General features: G+C 46.0%; 1 protein-coding gene across 2 annotated transcripts in view; it reads left to right on the forward strand.

The window, feature by feature from the left end:
• Positions 1–4,518: 4,518 nt before the first annotated feature.
• Slco5a1 (solute carrier organic anion transporter family member 5A1) overlaps positions 4,519–17,328 on the forward strand; it is a 200,230-nt gene continuing 187,420 nt past the window's right edge. For both annotated transcript variants that reach the window (XM_076924350.1, XM_076924353.1), the window contains exons 1-2: positions 4,519–4,795; positions 7,824–7,989. The gene's annotated coding sequence lies outside the window, so the exon portion shown is untranslated. The remainder of the gene's footprint in view (positions 4,796–7,823; positions 7,990–17,328) is intronic.

Raw genomic sequence — 17,328 nt, forward strand, 5'->3', positions numbered from 1 at the left:
CAGTCCATTTTGACTTGGGGTTACTAGCCTGAATCTTTACTTGGCATCTGGAACTTACTTGGGCCCATGAAGTGCGTTACTGTTCACCTGTTCCCCTTAAATAAGACATCTCGGTGGACTGGCATCTGACCAGCCCATGCCCAGCACGCAGTGATATCACATGTTTGCTTGTTATTTTTTGACTTTTAGGATGCTGGGGTTCAGCATAGTAGTCTAGGGGTTCAGTGGGTCAAAACACTCGCTGCCATGCCTTAAAAACCTGAGTCTAATCCTAACACCCACACAGTGGAAAAACAGAACCAATTTCCACACGTTTTCTGGACTCCACACGCATGGTAAGTGGATACACACTTGTGCCTACACACACACATTCATTGATCTAGGCAACAGTTTGTGTGTCTTATTAACGTTACCAAATTATATGTTGTTGGGTTTTTGTTTTTTGTTTTTTGTTTTTGTTTTTGTTTTTTTTCGAGACAGGGTTTCTCTGTGTAGCCTTGGCTGTCCTGGAACTCACCAGGCTGGCCTTGAACTCAGAAATCTGCCTGCCTCTGCCTCCCAAGTGCTGGGGGACTAAAGGCGTGCGCCACCACTGCCCGGCTAAATTATATGTTCTTAAGAGAATCCAGTTGTATTGACTCGGTTATTAGAACACACACGGGAGGGATGTGTCTGCAGTTCAGAAGCATTTGCTGCCTTTACCGAGGACCCGGGCTGTTTCCGGCACCCGCACCCACAGTGCCTTAACTCCACTTCGAAGGACACAGTGCCTCTTCTCGCCTCCAAAGGCACCTGCCTGTACAGACTCACGCTCAGGCCCACGCATATACATAAATTAAATTAAAAGGTAGGGTTGGAGTGGTGGCTCAGCAAGACCTCACTCAGGCTGGGAGTTTCTGCAGCAAGTGTCTTCACTTGCTGAGTGAGTGAGGCATCTCAAAGCACTGGCTCCTCCCCACCAACACCCCCAGAACCCAGACTCAATGCTCAGTGCTCACATGCCAGCTCCAACTGATCCAAGGCTCTTGTCAGTCGAGGACACCGGGCACAGAGGTAGTGCACAAACATCTATGCAGGCAAAACAACTGTACACAGGAAAAATCAAATTTTAAAATTTTTAAAATACTTATGACGTAGTGATATATTGACTTTATTGTTGTGTGCAGGCACGCATGCGTGTGCACGTGCGTGCCTGCCTAGCTGCCAGAGGTCAACCTTGGCTAAGCTTCTTTAGGAGCCACCTACCTTGTTTTTGATATGGTCTTTCACTGGGAACTGCTCGCCGATTGGGTTACAATGGCTGGCCAGTGAATTCAGCCTGTCTCTGTCTCCTCAGTGCTGGGTTTCTAAGCACACAGGGCAATGCTTCTGTAGTTGGGCTCCAGGGTCTGAACCCAGGAGACCACATGAGATCAGAGAACAACTTGGGAGTCATTTTTCTCATTCTCCCACGTGGCCCTGGGGACTACACTCAGGCTGTCAGTCTAGGCAGCAGATGCCATCACTTGCTGAGTGAGCTATCTCAATGCCCTTTTGTGCTTTGTTCTTTGAGATCATTTGCCATATAGCCCAAGGCTAACTTTAAACACAGAGTGAGAAACTGCCTCAAAAAATAAAATAAAAATGAATGAATGAATGAATGAATGATGAACAGCCATTCTGGTGCTGATAAACTATCATTAAAATGTTAAAACTATCTCTGTTCCTTTCCCAAATAAATTGACAAAAATAAATTGAATATCATAGAATATGTATTTTATTTACTTTTCTGCTTCGGAGTGCTAACTATTGCATCAGGTGCATCAGTAAGATGAGTGGTGATGCTCCCCTTTCTGAAGGGAAGAGATTTACCCTCTGGGACCGAAGCTTATTAACCTTGGTCTAATTGTGGCTTTGAGCCGTCACTCATTTATTATTTATCCTCATCCCCTCTAACCTGGTTCTCTATCCATTTAAACAAACAAGACAGCACTAAATGCTCTCTCAAACCCCTGCAGACAGCACACATCTACTCAGCCACTTCTGTAGGTCTGCCCCTTGCAACAGCGGGTGGGGAGCAGGATGCAGTCTTGGTAAGGTATTCATGCAGCATGTGCATGGCCTAATGCTCTATCCCCGGCTTGGCCAAACAAAAACGATGCTCAGATGTTACAGGATGCATAGCAGAATCCTTCAGATAAACTAATCTCTGTTTTGGAATTGTTCTGTACGCTGGGCAGTGGTGGCGCATGCCTTTAATACCAGCACTTGAGGGGCAGAGGCAGGTGGATTTCTGAGTTTGAGGTCAGCCTGGTCTATAGAGTGAGTTCCAGGACAGCCAAGGCTACACAGAGAAACCCTGTCTTGAAAAACCAAAAAAAAAAAAAAAAAAAAAAAAAAAAAAAAAAACAACAAACAAACAAACAAACAAAAAACAAACAAAAAAAACCCAAAAACTCCTGTGCCACTCCCCACCCCGTTTCTCTCTGCCCCCCCATCCCTTCCTTCCCTCTTTCTCACACTGTCTTAAGGTATCACAGCTTGCCTGGAACTCACATATAGTTGAGAATGACTGTGAATTCCTGGTGCTCCTGTACCTGCCTATCTCCCTGAGATTACAGGCATGGACCATCACACCATTTATTTTGTTTTGGGGCAGGGTCTCAATAGCCCCAGTTAGCTGCAAGATCCTCTGTTTTACTTAACACGTTAACTCATTACCAGGTTACTTATAATGCATAATAATGTAAATGATATGCAAATATTTTTGGATTGTGTTACTTAGGGAAAAAAAAAAGCCGGTGTTGTGGCACACACCTTGAATCCCAGGAAAGCCAAGGGCTACATAGAGAACCCCACACACCTAAATTACAACAACAACAAAAACAAAACAACAACAAGTTCTACCTGTCCTGAACAGACCTAATTTGAGAGGCAATATTTTCTACCTGAGCTCGATTGCATCTTTGAGGGAACAGTGGCTGGGACAGAGTGCCATTTGATTGAAGAATATTCTGTCCAGGTGAAAGGTGGAGGTGGCTGGAGCTTGAGGCTGGTTCTGTGATTACCTAAGTCTGTCTTCCAAGACACAGCCCACCACAGGGACTCTGCAGGCTGCCTACCTACCCTTCTGTGTTTCCTGACAGCAGCTCCTGGGCAATCACCAACAGTTTCTTTACCTGCTTCTGGCTCTGTCTGTCCTTCCTACACTTGGAGGTACCTTCTTCCTCCAGGCCTAGAACAGTCCCATTTTTATTCTCTTTGTTTTCAAAATTAGCAAACTACAGGAAGCCAGACTTTGAGGAGGGCTAGGTAATAAAGTGGACCTGAATGCCTAAATTTAGCTCAGGAGAGAGGCACTAGGCTGTTGAGTAAACAGGCGAGGTGCCACAGGCCTTTAATCCCAGCATTCAGGAGGCAGGGAAAGGTGGACTTCTGTGAGTTCAAGCCTCACATAGCAAGTCCCAGGCCAGCCTGGAATGCATAGTGAGACCCTGTTTCAAACAGAAGCAAACAAACGATCCCCATTCCCTTCAACTTTCAGGGCCCATCCCCTTCCACCTTGGGTGAGTACACTGTTGCTGTCTTCAGACACACCAGAAGAGGAGGCCATAGGATGCCATACATATGGCTGTGAGCCACCATGTGGTTGCTGGGAATTGAACTCAGGACTTCTGGAAAAGGCAGTCAGTGCTCTTGACCACTGAGCCATCCTCCAGCTCCCTGGATCTTGAGCTTTTATCATAGCCCCAGGTTTGATTTTTTTTTTAACTACCTAGGGAGTTAAAAACTCTAAACTATAGGGGACCACCTTTGGAGTCTAATTCAGCTTGAGATAGGCCACCAAGTTTGCATTTTTAGCTAGATTCTAGGTTGCTACCCTGAGTACCCTACAGAGCCACTGCTGGTCTAGTCTTGTGTCTTGGGAAAGTTAGTTACCCTCAGGCAAAGGGAGACAGAAAAGGCAGATAAACAGCCACATTTGTGTCAACCGAGTCAAACTCCACAACTGAAAACAGTGACCAAGCTTCCTGTTATTCTAGCTCCAGGAGGTTGAGGAGGTGTGTGTGTGTGTGTGTGTGTGTGTGTGTGTGTGTGTATGTGCGCGCGCGCGCACGCGTGTGTGTGTGTGTATGTGCGCGCGCGCGCACGCGTGTGTGAGTTTTGATGCCAGCTTTGACTACACAATGAGACCCTGTCTTAGCCTCTGGGACAGAGCAAGGATTTGCTTTCTTTAATGTTTTTAACCTTTATTTTCATTGTATGGGTGTGAATGTTTTAACCTGTGCATATGTGTCTGAGAAAGCCAGAAGAGAGGATGCTAGACCTACTGGGACAGGAGTTACGAGTTGGCCACGTGTGTGTGTGTGTGTGTGTGCGCACACACACACAATCAAAATTGAACCCGGGTCTCTGAAAGAGCCGCCAGTGCTCTTTACACTAAGTCATCTCTCCAGCACCAAATCTGCTTTTCTTAAGCAACGGGATTAGCAATGAATAACATTTGTCGTGTCAGGGATTAAGCCCATACCTCACCCAGGGGTTCTGCCCTTGCCCTACATTCCCCAGCCCCAGCAAGATGAAATTTCTGTTTTGTTTTGTTTTTTTAAGTTACTCTAGTTTTACCCAAAAGCTTTTTGTAAAGATTTGAATGAGGCCTTGCCCATCCCAGGATAGTGCCCTTTGACTGGAAGCAGAGTGCTTCTGCCTGAGGCTGATCCATTATGCACGAGTGGGCAAGGCTCCTGTGAGCAGTCCCCTGGGCAGTGACTGAGAAGGATCCTCTACGGCGATGCCAGGCTCCTCTGCAGACATTGTGAGTTAATAAACGCATTACCTTTTAGTTGCTTAGTTTCCTTCTGGCCAGGGACAAGATATTAATTTAGTCTGGCATAATCCTGTGCGCGCATGCGTTGCACAATTAAAGTAGCTTGTAAGCGACAGCGGCGGTGATGGTTGAAACTTGTTATCATTTGTTGAATCTTGTAGTATCAGTTGATGATGATGATACTTTCTTAGACCTCTGATTTTTTGAAATATAAATATCACCAAGAGAACTCCTAGTAGCTAGGCGTGGTGGCACACAGCTGTGACCCCAGCACTTGGAAGGAGGCAGGAGGGATGACTGAAAGTTTGAACCTGTCCTGGTCTCTGCAGTGAGCTCTACACAGTCAGAGCTACACAGACATTCAAGGGCATGAGGTAGAGGGCATAGCACTTTAAACGCCTAAGGCTTTGGAGTCTGCCTACAGAGCAAATAGATTGAGACAAGAGAGAGGAGGAAGAAAAGCAGGAAAGATAGGGCAAGGAAGAGGCAAGGAGGGGGAAGTGGGGAAAACAGACTCAGAGACAGAGACAGACTCAGAGACAGAGACACAGAGAAATTAATTGAAAATCATGATCTTTGAATCTTGAGCTTATGCCAAGTTTTCCCAGGAATTCTCTGTGGACTAATAAAAATGTTTATTTTATAATCACTGTATTAAGCTGCATTGGTTTAAGAATAAAATCTGAAGTTAGATTTTGACATTCAATAGACTGTGTCAGTTAATCATTTCTTTAGAAGAGAAATTACTGCGCACAAATGCCTCCCGTCTCCTTTGTGGTCTTATCAATCCATTCATTGACTTCTGTGTCATGGAAAAGGGCCAGATGAGCTTTCCGGAGCATATAGACCCACTTAGCTAATAACCCACAGATCAAGCTTTAGGAAGACCCAGCCTACGCCGGAAGAACTAGCAAACCTAATTAGTTGGTGTTAAAATACCTGTAGTTTCTGAGCAACGATTAGCATTAGATTAGCTGACTGGAGGGTCTGGAGGGAGGGGGAAGTTTTGAAAACCTTCAGGGGTTTTCAGAAGTCTTTGCCTAATTGTACTTGCGGGAAGGTGGGGCCGGGACCCAGGTGACACGCTTTCCGTGCTGGTGGAGATCTATTTAGTTTAAAATGAAGCACTCGGCCCACCTTTGAAACAAAGAAAAGCATCCACTTTCTAACAGTTTCATCCTTTTGAACTATTGTCTGCTTGCAAATTCACTCCCAGGGCTTTGCTCTCTAGACTGAGTTTGTGACTAAAAAGTTTTTTTTGTTAAGTAAATTTGCAAATAACTGTATGGGGTGAGGTGGACGAGAAGTTTGGGGTGTTTTGTTGTTGTTGTTTTTAGATTTTTGTTCTTTTGTTTCTTTGTTTGCCTTTTTCTTTTTTTTAAGATTGAGTAGAGAAAGGTAGCTTAGAATTCCCCCTTCCTGGAAAAAGAAGCCATTAAAACATTTTAAATTTACTATCATTCGCTAGCAGACTAATTTAATAGCAGCAGACTAACCGAGGGGGGAAATACAGAAGCATTTATGGAGTTGTTAATGCTGAGTTTTCATCCTAATAAGTAGAGTGGGAATTGCTACTGCCTTTGAGATAAAACTGCCCAAAGATGGGCTGGCAGGTCTCTCAGCCTCCACTAGAGAGCAAGTGCTTGCTGTCTTAAACTGGTTTTGTTCTGTTTTCTTTTAGGAGTTTTGTTTGTCAGTTTGTTTTTCAGGCAAGCCCTTCCTCTGTAGTCTTGCGGCCCTTGTACCTGCTACAATCCAGGCATGTGTTACTTCTTCCAGGTTAACGCAGTGCCAGGGCTACACCCTAAGGCTACTGCTGCATCCCTGGAGTTAGAGAACCATTCCTAAGGGACTCATTTTTCTTACATCTTGGATGTGGTTGAACTGTGTCAGAAAATAGTCTGTCATTCACAACATATCATTTTGACTTTTTGTATAAAGAGGTGAGATGAAACATCCAATAGAATCGCACTTGCAAGGGAGATTTCAACTTTATTTCCACCTGTTGATTCCTTGGTCTCATTGTTATGATTAGGGGCTGCAGGTGATTCTGGTGGCTCCGAAGGACACATTTCACAGACTGCTGGCTGTCTCTTGGGTGTTGTTTAGAGGGCAGGTGTGAAAAGTAGCCTCTGGCGTTCCTGTTTTAGCTCTGTGCTCTCTCATCTGGGACCTGTCAGGGCGAGCTTCTCAACTAGTCAGAGGCAGGATCCGCCTCTGTGGAGCCGATGGCAAGCAGAATGGGACTGGGGGAAACAGAGTGGACTGAAGAGACTGAGCAAAAAATCTCCCCCGCTGTGTGCTGTGTCTACTGTGCTAGGTAGAGGCTGTGTGTTATCACGGTGATGTAGTAGATCTTCTATATGAAGGTTACATCTCAGTATTAAAGAACTCCTGTGACCTTGGAGGCTCTTTTTCAACAGAGATGATAACATCAGCCTTTAGAAAAGAAATTGCCCAAGATCCCATGCTGAGGGGGCACTGGATGGGTTGGCAGGTCTATCTGGCTCCATGGCTGGGCACATGCTTGCTGTGTGATGACCTCAGCCCTTTCCTCTGTCTGTCAGACCTTACTGAATCCCTCTTCCCCCATGTCCTCAGAGTGGACAAGGAGTTTCGGAACTGGGAGAAGAGGCCTGAGTATCAAAGAGGCCACTGAAAACTTTCAAATGCTTTGTGTGTGTGTGTGTGTGTGTGTGTGTGTGTTTGAGATGGGGTCTCATGTGAGGTCAGCTGGTCCCCAAAGCGAGGGACAACTGATGAGAATAAATACCTCAAGTTGTACTTTATTGGCCTACCACTAACAAAAGCTAAAAGGTGAATAGGTATAACAAGTGAGTTCTGGGCCACATGTAGCTGTGCACTGTGGTTCTTCCCTGATTAGCCTGAGGGGGTGAGGCTCAGCCATCCTGCAGCCTAACTCAATACAACCTCAAGGAGCACAGACTAGGGGCATCCACTGCTCGGCTCTTTTTAAAGCACTTCTTCACTCTGGTCTCTACTCTTCATCTGGTAGGTGAGATTCTGCCAGTGACACCCCTGCTCCCCTGCTGTGTACACGAGTCATTCTTTGAGAAGGTGGCCCTAACCTCAACTACCAGCAGAAGTGAGTCCCCAGTCCTCCAGGAAAAGCCCTTTTATTCGTCTGTCCTGGGCATGTGGTAACGTCTGCTGCTAACACTGTGAGTACTTGGGACAGTGACTGAGTGGAAGAACTCTTTACTGGCTTTCCTTCTCAGATGACCGACTGCACTTTTGTAAACGATGCACACACACGTGGGCTCATGGGAATAAATGAGAACGTGACCACGTCGTTGCTCATAAAATACCAACCAAGCGCTTAGTTATTATTAATAACTCTAATTAGTATTTCTTTGGGCAGGGTCTTGCTATGTAGCCCAGGCTGCCTTAGAACTCATGACCTTCCTGCTTCTACCTTCTGGATTCTGGGGTTGTCACACTCAACTTCTTGTAATAAAGGAGAAATGGAACTGTGTACGATTCAAAGTTAACCTTTAAGTCCCACCTGCCCAAAGATCAGGTAACTTCTTGGAATTCTGGGAGATATATAAAACCACATGGGAAAATATGGTGGTCATATGGTTTGACCTTAAAAAGCCCCTACAACATGTGTCTCATCTCCACTTGCTGGGAATTTTTGAGAGTGGTCCTGACCAAAGTCCATCCTGGTCAGTATTTAATTAAAGTCGAATTAAAATTTGACTCAAAATTGTGAAAATGGCTTTTCATTTGTGAATCTCAAGGCTAAAAAAACTTTCATTCTTCATACCACACACACACAAAAAAATTACAAACAAACTAAACTGTAGAGAGCTGGACATCTTAGCATATTTTTTTGCTTATTTTTATTTTTTAAAGATTTGCTCACTTTGTTTATATGAGTACACTGTAGCTGTCTTCAGACACACCAGAAGAGGGCATCAGATCCCATTACAGATGGTTGTGAGCCACCATGTGGTTGCTGGGACTTGAATTTAGGACCTCTGGAAGAGCAGTCAGTGCTCTTGACCTCTAAAGCATCTCTCTAGTATTGACATCCCTTCTAGGCTTTGCCCAGCAGTTACCTGGCAACAGGCAGGTAGGCCTGGCTTGGTATAAAAGGGACTTTTTGGTCCCTCCTTTCTCTATCCCCTTTCACTCTCTAACTTTCTACCCCCCACTCCCAACACCCCCCCCCCCCCGTCTCTGTCACCTCTCTTTCTTTGCCTTTACTCTCTTCTCAACTCCCTTTCCTATGTCCCCAAATAAACTCTATTCTATACTAAATCCATTGTATGGTTGGTACCTTGGGAAAAAGGATACCTCAATCCACTGAGGTATCCCCTTCAACCTTACCATACTAGGCTCTTAAAAGGTCTTTAAAACACAGACACAGACACAGACACAGACACAGACACAGACACAGACACAGACAGACAGACAGACACACAGACACACACACACACACACACACACCATCATCATCAAGCCTTGTTGGTATTTTTCTAAGAGGCAGAACAATGTATTTGTAAATTTTTAAATTTTATTTATTTATTTGTTTATTTTTTTGGTGTGGGTAACAGTGCTCCTGGCTGAGCCACTGGGCCTGAGTTTGATCTCTGGCACCCACATAATGATGGGGAAAAAAACTGTATCTTGTCCTTTGCCCTTCACATGTGTGCTGTTGTAGGTTTGTGCCCACACACAGAGCCATAAAATAAATAAACAAGTTTGTAAAATAAAACACAAAGAAAAAAGACCTCCTCCACCCTTGGGTTTCTACTGAGAAGAAACACCATGACCAAAAAGGAAGTTGAGGAGGAGAGGGTTTATTGGGCTGACATTTCCACATCATAGTCCCTCCCTGAAAGTCAGGACAGGAGCTCAAACAGGGCAGGATCCTAGAGGCAGGAGCAGAGGCCATGCCTACTGGCTTGCTCCCCATGACTTGCTCAGCCTGGCCCAGCCTGCTTTCTCAAGACCACCTGCCCAGGGCTGGCACCACCCACAATGGGCTGGGCCTCCTCCATCAATTAAGAAAATGCCCCACTGTCAGATCTTAGGGCAACATTTTCTCAACCGAGGTTCCCGCCTTTCAGATAACTCTGGTTTGTGTGTGTCAAGTTGACATAAGACTAGCCAGCATCCTCCTTCCCCCAGATTAGTTACTTTCCTATTCCTGTGATCAAATACCAGGGCCAAAGCAGCTTATAGAAGGAAGGGTGTTTGGGGGCTTAGGGTTCCAGAGGGGACAAGAGGTCATCCTCGTCACCGTGGGGAAGCGGGGTGGCAGCAGACACTGTGACTGGAGCAGCAAGCTGAGCACTGACAGCTTAAACCACAGCCAGTAAACACAGAGAGATTAAACTACAAGCAGAAAAGAGAGAGAGAGAAAGAGAGAGAGAGAGAGAGAGAGAGAGAGAGAGAGAGAGAGAGAGAGAGAGAGAGATCTGGGAGATGAGAGTCTTTGAACTTTCAAAGCCCGTCCCCAGTGATCTAACTCACTTCTTCCAGGAAGACCACCAAGTGGGGTCAAGTATTCAAATGCCTGAGAATATGGGGGACACCTCTGTTAAACTACCATACTCCCTCACCCAAAAGCTGATTGAACTCTGTTGGAGAGTGCTTGCCTAGGATATGTGGACACTCGGCATCTGGGCTGCAGAGATTATTCAGTAGAGTACTTACTGCTCTTCCGGAGAACCCTGGTTTGTTCCCCACCAAGCAGCTCCCAATCACCTAAAAACTCCATCTCCAGGAAATCCATATCCCCTTCAGGCATCTATGGATACCCCCACATTACACACACACACACACACACACACACACACACACACACACATACACTTACATAAGTAAAAAATAAAATATTAACAACAGGTATCCGTTGTATGTTGAGTGCATTCTACTGTTTCCTCCCCTCTCTTGTTTCTGCCCCTCCCCCTTTCAATTAGTTTCCTGTTTTCCCAGACAACTTCACTTCTACCTTTTTTTTTTTTGGTTTTTCGAGACAGGGTTTCTCTGTGTAGCCCTGGCTGTCCTGGAACTCACTCTGTAGACCAGGCTGGCCTCGAACTCAGAAATCCGCTTGCCTCTGCCTCCCAAGTGCTGGTATTAAAGGCGTGCGCCACCACCGCCCGGCTTCACTTCTACTTATATTTAATATAAACAATCATTTTATGTTCTGTATAAAATCTAGAAACCAATTAGACAAAATGCTATGTTTGAGACTCACTTAATTCTCTTATTATTTCCTGTTATACCCTTTTTTTTGCAATAACTTCATTCCTCTGTATTTGAAAAAAATTTCTTGTGCATACTGAATTTTCTCTACCCACCCTCTGCGGATGGACCCCCTACGCTACGCTGCGTCTGTGTCTTAGCTGTTGTGAACGGTGTTGCAGTGAACATTGGTGGACACAGTTCTGTAATATGCTGATTCTGATAAACCGGAGATCAGGCTTGCTTGGGACAGTCTCATGCCAGCAGTAAATAAAGACTCTGTGTGACTCATTTAGGCCTCTATGGAGTTTTTTCTTCAGGTACCCCCATGACAGTTTTTTGCTTTTTCAAGACAGGGTTTCTTTGTGTAACCTTGGCTGTCCTGGAACTAGTTCTGTAGACCAGGCTGGCTTGGAATTTACAGAGATCCACCCAACTCATTTCTAGCTTTTTGAGAAGGTTCCAGATTGTTCTCTATAGAGATTCTTTGCCAACTGTGTGTTCATTTCACTAGCCCTAAAATGATAACAGATCTTTGTGGAGGGATGGCCATTAGAAATGTGAGCTTAGGGGATTTTATTTACCTCTTGAATGTTTTTTTAAAGGCTGCCTAAACATTACCCTTCCTTTCTTTTGTTTCAGCGTGTGTGTGCATGTGTATGTCTGTGTGTGCATGTGTATGTCTGTGTGTGTGCATGTATCTGTGTGCATGTGTGTGTGTGTGCATGTGTATGTCTGTGTGTGTGCATGTGTGTGTGCATACATGTGTATGTCTATGTGTGTGCATGTGTATGTCTGTGTGTGTGCATGTGTGTGCGTGTGTGTGCATGTGTGTGTGCATGCATGTGTGCATGTGTGTGTGCATACATGTGTATGTCTGTGTGTGTGCATGTGTGTGTGCATGTGTGTGTGCATGTGTGTGTGCATGTGTGTGTACATGCATGTGTGCATGTGTGTGTGCATGTGTGTGTCTGTGTGTGTGCATGTGTGTGCATGTGTGTGTCTGTGTGTGCATGTGTATGTCTGTGTGTGCATGTGTATGTCTGTGTGTGTGCATGTGTGTGTGCATGTGTATGTCTGTGTGCATGTGTATGTCTGTGTGTGTGCATGTGTGTCTGTGTGTGTGCATGTGTGTGTGCATGTGTATGTCTGTGTGTGCATGTGTATGTCTGTGTGTGCATGTGTGTGTGCGTGTGCATGTGTATGTCTGTGTGTGCATGTGCATGTCTGTGTGTGCATGTGTGTGTGTGTGCATGTGTGTGTGCATGTGCATGTCTGTGTGTGCATGTGTGTGCATGAGTGTGTGTGATGGGAGGGGGACATGTGCATGTCCCAGCACCCTTGTGGAGGTCACAGGACAACTTTGTGGGGCTGGACCTCCTCACCTTTCTGTGGGTTCTGAGGACTGAATTTGGGTCACCAGGCTTGTGTAGGCAAGACCACTTTTCTCACTGAGTCATTTTGTTGGATCTATTTCTGGAATCTTAAAAAGCAGAATACACCCTCAGTTTTCCAGAATATTCCTTTATATTGAAAATTTTCAATTAAAACAAGGATTCCTTTGAGTGAAGAAATTGGGAGTCCCACTCACATGCAAATGCAAACTAAAATGTGATACTTTCTAATTCTAGTGAGCTCTGGGCCCTTAGCAACAGCTTGGTGTTACGGGCTCTCCAGGTCACTCTGTCATGATCCCTGTGAGTTGTCAAATTGGAATGGTGAATGACCCTTCAACCTTTGCTTAGAAACAGCCATTCAATTAATGGCCCATAAAATGACGTGAGAAAAAGACAAGGCTGCAATTTCTCCTTCTGGAGGAGAAAGATGATACTGTCTAATTTATTTTAAAGGCCTTAGCAGATGTGAAATAGCCCTTGTGCAAGATGCCACAGAGGAAACTAGGAGCAAGAACTATCCGCTGGCAGGCAGAGCAGCAACCTCCCACTCGTCTCTGCAAACAGAGCATTCATTTAATTACAGCAAATGCTGGCATGGAGCGAGGAGACTGAAAATTTAGCCAGACTGTTACCCTAACCCCTGGAAGGCCGAGGTAGAAACATTGGCAGTACCTTGAGGCCCGTCTGGGATACAGTGAGTTTCAGGCCTGCTCGGTGTGCAGAGTGAATGAAAAAGCAAGCAAAAAGAGAGATGGTAACTGCTTCTAGGTGTGGCAGAGGAGCGAGTTTGTTGTGGATCAAGGGGAGAGCATAGTCAGGGGCAGGGACAGAGACATCTCGGACAGTCCAGAATGGACATGACCAGGCTGAGCTGGGCCATGTCGGGGATGGGGACAGGAAAGGAGAAGGAAGAAATTGAGGAACCAACCAGGTGCAGCAGCCAGGAGGCCAAAGGGGGCCAAAGGTATAAAAGGGGCAGTAACCAAAATGGCTGAATTATCTAGGGACGAGCGTCTCGGGGAAGGGCAGCCCAGCCCCTGGGCTGGGGAGTTCAGGGTAGAGGGCGAGGTATACCAGGTAGAGACTGAGGGATGCTGGAAAATAGGCATCTCAGCTATTTGTCCCAGGATCTGAGAATTAACACTGTAAGATTCTTAACAGTCACATGGCAGGAAGAATGTGTTGGCCCTTCAGTGCCTAGACTGTAGGAGGACGCCATTCTAGAGAGGACATGTATTTTCTGGGGTTTTGTTTGTTTGTTTGTTTTTGTTTTTGTTTTTGTTTTTGTTTTTTTTTTTGGTTTTTCGAGACAGGGTTTCTCTGTGTAGACCTGGCTGTCCTGGAACTCACTCTGTAGACCAGGCTGGCCTCAAACTCAGAAATTTACCTGCATCTGCCTCCCAAGTGTGCTACCACTGCCGGGCAGGGACATGTATTTTCAACATCAGTCTGTAGAAACTGTCAACAACTGAGGGTACTGGGTCACAGCTAACAGGCAGACTGGAGGGTACTAGGGACTCCAGAGGCGACAGCTGTGAAGCCAGCAGAGGAAAGCAGTCTTGGGCAGCTCATCCGTGCTGGTACACTGCTCTCCTCCTGTGTCTCCCATCTCTTAGACAGTTGAGGCCCACCCAGGCTTGAACCCAACAAGAGCCTTCCTCATGCTTGTAATACCCTACCTTCCTCTCTTCCCAAGATAGACTTATGTTCATACCTATAACCCGGAACTGAAACAGGAGGGTTGCTGATGTTGAAGGCTGGGCTGGCCTGAGCTACAATGTGAGGTCCTTTTTTGAAAGAAAAAAAAAAAAAAAAAAAAAAAAAAAGTAAATTTCAATAACCCGAAGTCCATGCCAGTTTTGTCAATACTTGAAAAGGTTCTTTTATTCTATTTGTTTGTTTTTGAGAGAACGTCTTATGTAGCCTAGGCTAGACTTTAACTAGACTTGTAGCTAAAGTTGACCCTGAACATGCAGGTCCTCCTGCTTTCAATTCCTGAGCTCTGAGATGTTTGGTGTGTGCCACCCTGGCCAAGGACGCTCTTAATTAAGATAATATCAACGGGGTTTATGAGAATAGCTGTTTCCCATGTTGGCCGGGCCTGTTTCTTGGCTAAAGCATGAGAGGATCAACCACATCCCCTAGAGTGTGGCTTTGGCACAGAGCTCCAGTTGTTCAGGAGAACATCGCTCTCCTCTGGGCATCAGACACAAGCAACTCCGTTCCGGGTCTGCACGGCTACATTGACTCTTTTCTGGTTCCTCTCTGTGGCTCTGTGATGATTCGTTTTAGATGCTACAGAGCCAGGCAGTCTCTGCAGTTGCTCAGGTCCGACTAGTTGATGTTTGCTGGTTTTGGAAGCACTCATCTGATCTCAGGAGGATACCCGTCTCCTTTCTATCTTCTGCGTCCCTCTCGCTGGAATCCACCGAAAGAAAGCATAAGGTAAGAGTGAGACTACCGCTCAACTTTCAGATGGAGCCTGGCAGCTTCCGGTTTGAAACGGGTCTGAAAAACCCTCCTTCTCAAAGGAGGCTTGGCTGATTATTGCATGCTCCGCGACCTGTGCAGGACCATTTTAGACACAAGTGTAGATTACAGTTTGAGAAGGCGACCCGCTCTACGAAAAGAGGAAGCAGTAGCGAGCAGAGCCACCTAGATCAGGCCCTAACTGCGCATCTCCTGCCCAGTGGACTTCCCAGTTTTAACGCCCAAGCTCTCTCTCTGCCCCAGGGCCTTTGCAATCCTTGCTCCTGGGTATACACCCAGTTTCTTATCATTTAGTTCTCCCTCTGAGTGTCTGGAATCACGTACCTAAAATGCTGCCTTGTGGGCTTCAGTTTACCACACTGCTCTTCATAATGACCCTTTGTGTGATATTTATCCTGGTTTACTCTGTCTCATCTCCATTTCTCTACACTGTCGCATAAGAACTATGGGATCCGGGCTCTTGTACAATATTTTTAAAATAAATTTGTGTCTTCTTTCCTTCCATGTTCCTGGGACGGAACTCAGGCCATTGTGCAGCTAGCCCTCTTGGCCTGCTGAGCCATCTCGATGGTCTCTCTCTCTCTCTCTCAAGATTTATTTATTTATTTTATGTACGTGAGTACATTGTAGTGTGAAGTCAGCATCTGATCCCATTATGAACCACCATGTGGCTGCTGAGAGTTGAACTCAGGACCTCTGGAAGAGCAGTCAGTGCTCTTAACCACTAAGCCATCGCTCCAGCCCCCTTTCCTACAATGCCTTTGCTTTCCTATCCCCAACACCTAATTCATTTTTGACTTGCTGCTGCTGCTGCTGAAGGGAATTGAGGAGCCGTAGTAGGTCCTCACCCAGGAGCTCCCTGGATTATTAAATATTCTGTTTGCACATAGACCCAGCCTGTTCGTTGTCTAATGTTCCATGTGGGTGTTTATGTTAGTCAGGGCCCTGGGTCTGCTGCTGACAGAGTAGATTGTTGGATTGCTTCCTCAGGATGATACCGCTTTTTATGTGTCTCAGATCTTCATCCTGGCTCCTCTGAGCTGCACACCTTTACTGTCCTTGTTTTGTAGATGAGGGAGCTGAGGATCAAAGTCTCCCCCTCTTTCAGGGAGGCATGCATGCATGCATGAACACACACACACACACACACACACACACACACACACACACACACGTCAAGCTGCAGCAATACTTGCTTATACCTTGTTCAAAAACATAGCCATTTTGTTAAACAAGTACCTGAATTTCCATATTCCACACTCCTGTGCCCACTTGGATGCTTGGTTTTATGTTTAAAGAATCACAAAAACAAATATTGCATTTATGGAAAAAGTGTCTAGGGCCTCTTAGAGGTTAAAAACCCTTCACCTGGTGGGTCCTGGAGCCCCTTCCTTCTCTGTGGTCACTACACAGAGTCTAGGGCCTCCTCTGCTCACACAGAATATTCTATACACTAGAGATGTTACTCACTAGCTGGCATGCAAAGTTCTGCTCGTCTGTTGAGGTGGGAGGACAGCAGGGTGGGGAATTGATTCTCCTCCTAAAAGTTAGTGGGTCTGACCCAGCCCAGCCCAGCCCAGCCCAGCACAGCCCAGCCCAGCCCAGCCCAGCCCAGCCCAGCCCAGCACAACCCAGCACAGCCCAGCACAGCCCAGCACAGCCCAGCACAGCCCAGCACAGCCCAGCACAGCCCAGCACAGCTCAGCACAGCCCAGCACAGCCCAGCACAACCCAGCATAACACAACACAATTTGAACTTCATTTTCTCCCCACACCCCCTTTCCTTCTCCCTCTTGTTCCTGCTCTGCTCACTCCGGCCCCTGAACTTCATTTTCGTTTCAACAAAGAGGTGATGGTTTTCCAAAGTGACACAAAATCATTAGCCTCCTAGTTGGATTGGAAAATAGATCTCTCTGACTCTGCTGCTTCAGTGCTCAGACCATTTCATCACCCTGCTGTCTTTGGGTAACTTCAATTAGAGAAAGACGGCCAGGCAGCCTCACATCCCCAACACTATGGTGGCTGTGCGAGGGCAAAGGGTTGCTTTACCTGTTCCCGTATCTGTTTCTTTGGTGTGACACCTCCAATGCCAGCCAGGCTCCTCCAGGATTGTTCTGAGCGAATGAACTCTGACCTCTGATACAGTAAATTCCAGGGTTTGGCTGGGCATTTGGAAATTCTCACTCTTAGACTCTAGGATGCTCTGAGACCATCCCAATGGCTGCAGTGAGACCCAAGACATAGCCCTTGCTCGTGAGCTGACACACGGGAGAAAAGGAAAGCTTAATGATACGTCATGTGCCTGAAAGATTCAGATCTTCTGCTCCTGCCTAACTCTCTAAGCCCATATTCATTCTCTCTCTCTCTCTCTCTCTCTCTCTCTCTCTCTCTCTCTCTCTCTCTTTCTCTCTC

This window comes from Arvicanthis niloticus, chromosome 25 (genome assembly GCF_011762505.2).
Source record: "Arvicanthis niloticus isolate mArvNil1 chromosome 25, mArvNil1.pat.X, whole genome shotgun sequence".
Taxonomy (NCBI): Eukaryota; Metazoa; Chordata; class Mammalia; order Rodentia; family Muridae; genus Arvicanthis; species Arvicanthis niloticus.